The following is a 5241-nucleotide window of genomic DNA, read 5'->3' as shown; positions in this document are numbered from 1 at the left end:
AAAAAAAAAAAAAAAAAAAAAAGGTGCTCAGTTAAATAAACAATGAATAATTATTTCAGTAGAAATATGTTCATATGTCCCATGCAATACTGGGAATATATTTATACTAAAAAATGTACTCATTGTTTATCTGCAATTAAAATCAGCTGGGCATTCTGTATTCTATCTGGCAAGCCCACCCGTAAAGAATCATCAAGCCTACATCCTAGTACCGACATTCTCTTCTGGGTGAGCAGTCAGCCCCCATCCAACTCAGAATCTCTAAAACCAGCCCTTCCTCTTAAGGTAGGTGTCTTCTCACAGATTCTCCCTCATATCCGCAGCCCTCAAGTCATCTGTCAAGCAGTGTGGCTCCCAAAATGTCTCCACCCTTCCTGGATACAGCTGACTCTCGTGGCCAGCATTGAGTTCTATTAGAACTCACCCAGATGAGAACATCTCCCTAAGGAGGAGCCAGGCTCTGAGAATCCCCACTCGACCCCCCACCACCACCACCACCATCAAACCACTGCACTCAGGGCTGAGGCTGGGGCTCAGCAGTAGTGTACTTGCCTGGCATGTGTGAGGCACTGGGTTTGATTCTCAGCACTGCATATAAATAAATAAAATAAAGGTCTATCAACAACTAAAAAAAATTAAAAAAAAAAAAAAAAAAAAAAACACTGCACTCATGGTAGACCAGGCCAATCTTTCTGAAGCCCAGCTAGATACTCAAAATCCTTCTGTGCTCTTCTACTCACTACCTAATAGTTCAAACTTCTTTTGTGGTCTGGCCCCAATGCACGTCTTCTACCAGTCTCCTGCCTATTCCAAGGGCCCAGATAAACAAACTGCTCAGGTACACCAAACATGCTTTCCATCTTCTATAGTTTATATCTTTACTTTTGCTCTTCCTTCCAAGTGGAATCCATTCCTTTCCAATAAATCAAATTAATCCTTCAAAATGGATTCTCTTCATCTTAGCCTGGCTATATTGCCATAAGACCTCACCAAAAAGAATATGACAACTTCAAGAAGGTAGAAAGATAGGACCTTAAAAATGTCCCTCTACATAAACACAGTAATTCCATTTGGGGGTAGGGGGGCTTAGTCTAAATGAATGAGAGATACAAGCGAAAATATTTCTCTGTATATCAAAGTTACCTGGTGAAAAACCTGTGGCACACTGATATTAGGTGGCCAAAACATAAGACTGATGAAGAAGGAATCCTTGTTGTTTTTTAACAAAAGCAATGCCTCTAGTACATCACTGAGGATCTAAAATTGATTTTAAGCACATAAGCTAAGATAAACTCCAGATGGCCAAAAACCTTAATATAGCCTTAGAAAAACTAGAAGTACATAAAATAGAACATCAAAAGGCATGACATAAATAAACCAAAAGCTTCCAGTACTGGGGTAGGGGGAAAGGGGGACACTTTAGAGAAAATATATGCAGCAAATATGACAAGGTTGAGGAACTTACAGCAACAAATGAAAGAAACATTAAGGGCTGGGGTTGTGGCTCAGCAGTAGACCGCTCGCCTGACACGTGCAAGACCCTGGGTTCGATCCTCAGTACCCCATAAAAATAAATAAGTAAAATAAAGGTATTGTGTCCAACTACAACTAAAAAATACAGATTTTTTTAAAAAAGAAAAGAACATTAAGACCAAAGCAGAATGGAAACATGCAACATGAAGAGAGATTGCAAGAGAAGACTTACAACTAGTCAAGAAACAGAAAAATCTTTCACCTTTCTCCTAACCAGAGACACAAAAACAAGATGTGATTTTCTTTTTGTTCAATAAACTTATAGGTGATGGAGCACAGTGACTATAATTAGCATTAATATAGTATGCACTTGAAAAATACAAAGAGAATACAACTTAAATATTTTTACCACCAGAAAAAAAGGTAAGTTTGGAAGAATGGTGGACATGTTAATTAGCTTGAATGAATCATTTGACCATATACACATATATCAAGACATCATGTTATACATTGCAAATATGTATGGTTTTTGTCATCTGTAACTGTCATAAAGTTGAGGAAAAATTAATGAGAAAAAGATATTCAATGTCCAGGAAAATATGCCCTCACTGGTATTATCTGAAACTTGTCATAATTATTTGGAAGGAAAATTATCAATGTGAGTGATAAAAAATAATCGAACCCAATAAAGTAGATTAAAAAGTAAAAACAAAATTATATATTTGAAATTGGGGTGGTGATCACAAAGATACATACATTTGTTAAAACTCATTAAATTCTACATTAAAAAAAAAAATTTGGTTACCTCTCCAGGTAACTACCAAGTTGCTCTTCACTGTATGTAATTTATTAATCTATACCTCAGTGAGGTTCATTTTAAAACAATAGAAAGATAATAAAATAGTTACACCTTTGCTTTGACTATGTCATGCCCCTGTAGGAATTAAGTTTATGGAAATAAACAGAACTGAGGACAATGATTTAAATACAAGAAATTTCAATTCAGTGTGATAACTAGAAGACTGTACAGTATATCAATATCTCCACTGAAGACTGGTTCATTTAACAATATATACAATTATGAGAAATCAAGTTTTGTAGAATATTTTAATGACCAGGAGAAAGTCTTATGACATGTCTTAAGACTCACGTGACAAAAGCAGGCTACAGAAACGGAATTTCCAGTTTGTTTATTTGCTCAGATAGATTTTGAAACACATCAGTATTTTTAAGATGATTAGATCTTTACATTTTCCAATTTTTTTGCAGTACACCTTTAACTGCAACATCAGAAAAACAAAGGATTATAGATGAGACAAGATTTTTAAAAATGTTTTTATTCATTTGCTGTTAAAACAAAGAGTGGTCCTCCTATCTGTGAGAGGTTAGAGTGATTCTGGGATAGGTAGAGGGGAAAAAAAAACCACAAACCCATGCCATATTCAGAGCTGAGTATACACATCCTCTCGTATGCTGGCCCCTTTCTGGGTCTAAAGCTAAAAATCCATCATAAAGACAGGTGTCCTTAACAAAACCTTATGTAACTTGGCCTCTACAATTCTCCAGCCACATAAGCTTTCATTAATTCATTTGATAGAGGGAATCTCAGCCTCATCTTCCCCACAGTTGGCATTTTCAGTTCCCAGGGTTTGGAATGCACTTTCCCATCATCCATGTCCTTGTGAATACCTCATCCTTCAAAACCCAACTCAATATTTGGTTACCTTGGGCTGGGGTTGTGGCTCAGAGGTAGAGCGCTTGCCTTAGCACATGTGAGGCCCTGGGTTCGATCCTCAGCACCACATTTAAAAAATAAATAAAGGTATTGTGTTCATCTACAACTATTAAAAAGAAAAGAAAATTGGTTACCTCTCCAGGTAAGTCTTCTCCAGTCACCCCAGGATACCTTCCCCAATCAAATCAAAGCCACCTGCCATTATCGTCACAGCACACTGTATTTTGCTTTCCTAGCATGTCACCATCTAATCATGTGCCTGTGGGATCAGTTCGTTAACATCCCTTTCTCCCCTAGACCATATGCTCCTGGAGAAGCTGGCTTTGGGCTCATCACACATTCCATGTTCCCAATACACTTTCTAGACATTCAATAAGTACACGCTGAATGAATGAAAGTTTCACCACCAGTAAGAAAAGGAGCCCTCCCCGATTTCAGTCCCTAATGTTTGACAGCCCAGATTCTGGAATCCTCCACTTTACTCTCCAAGGCTGGTTACCTGAAAGACCTAGGAAACCCCAGATTATATCTCCCTCATTAACAGATTAACAACAACTCAATTATCCTTCAATTCCCCAAGGTTCACTGGGGAGTTCCCAGGCCCTGGAGAGAGAGAGGAAATGCTGGTGAGTCACTGAGAGTGATTACTAATTGGGGAGTTTGTTTTTTTTTTTTTTCCCCCAAACTACTCCATCTCTCTCCATGCTGTAGTAACTGGGTGGGGAATGCATCTGGCAAGGGAACAGTTATTCAAAGATTACCCCCTTCCTTCCTTGAGGTCTTTCCAGGTGAGGAGGTGTAATTCTATAAAAATGAACACTTCTTAGGTGCCAGGCACTGTTGTCAGTACTCTAGGTATAACTCAATACAACAACCTTATGGTCCCACTTTACAGATGAGAAAAGTTGAAGCATGGTAAGATTCAGAAACTTACTTAAGGTCCCGAAGCCTCAAAGACATCGCTCTTAACCACTATTAGTATTGCCTCTCATATTTAAAAAGCTAATGTTGCCAAAAAGAAACATTAATGACACCCACGTGACTGCTGCAGAACAGAGCTTCTTCATTAATGGAGGCACGAGAGAGGAAGGTGGGGGTTGGCATCCTTGCAGATCACATGGGGAAGACTGCTTTCTCAGGCTGAAACTCAAGAGCTGTGATGCTTGTGGAATGAACACTGACAGGTTCCCCCCTCCCCCCCAGGAACAACAATCACTGGTCTGTGGGGAGCTTCAGCTCTCTGCCCAGAGCTGTGGGTTTTCAGCAGGAAGCAAGCCATGTGCATCAATTATTAGGAACTCTTTCATCTAACTGGGACCCCAAACACACACCCCACTTTAACCCCAGGCAAAGCGATACGATTTGATTTACAATGTCTCCTGACCCTGCAGCATCCAGAGCAAGTAGACCGTGATCCTGCAGACAATAAACGCAACCCCAAGCTAACACATTATAGGGGGGTTAATGCGCCTGAAACAAAAGAATGCCATCTCCAAACTAGCATACCCACTGCCTCCCCCTCCCCCCTCAGCACATTACCCGGCCTAGGAGTTGGTTCTCAGGGTCCACTTTGGGTTTTATTCTAAAACTGCTTGCAAGGTCGAACACGATCTGGCGAACCTGTCCGCTTCCAGAGCTCCAACCACTCGTTTTCTTTCCACGCCTCCCTACTCGGCTCCTGGGAAGGGCCTTGGGGTACTTGATTCCTTTGCCTGGATTACGCCTAGATCTTGAGCCCGCAGCATCCTTCTCAACAATTAGATCTCAACAGAAGCACCACCACCTTCCCCTGAGGCTTCGACCTTTAAAAGTCTTGATTCCCCACCCCGCACCCTTCCAGATTGGAAGCCCAGGCGTCGGAACCCCGGCCCACAAGCCTTTGGATACTTCAACAAATGTTTGTGGAATGCAAAAAAAAAAAAAAAAATGCTAAATACTCTTAAACCTGCCAACTCTCTCCAAACCCCCGCTCAAAAATACTTGGGAGAAATTAATTCATAAAGAAAAACATAGAAAAAGCAAACACCGTAACT

At 40.2% G+C, this 5241-nt stretch overlaps 1 protein-coding gene across 1 annotated transcript in view; it reads right to left on the bottom strand.

The window, feature by feature from the left end:
* The window catches only part of Usp43 (ubiquitin specific peptidase 43), a 74501-nt gene that overhangs the window by 67852 nt on the left and 1408 nt on the right, over window positions 1-5241 (bottom strand). The gene's annotated exons all lie outside the window — the stretch shown is intronic.

This window comes from Marmota marmota, unplaced genomic scaffold (genome assembly GCF_001458135.2).
Source record: "Marmota marmota marmota unplaced genomic scaffold, marMar, whole genome shotgun sequence".
NCBI lineage: Eukaryota > Metazoa > Chordata > Mammalia > Rodentia > Sciuridae > Marmota > Marmota marmota.
This window is presented reverse-complemented; position numbering and strand designations above follow the sequence as displayed.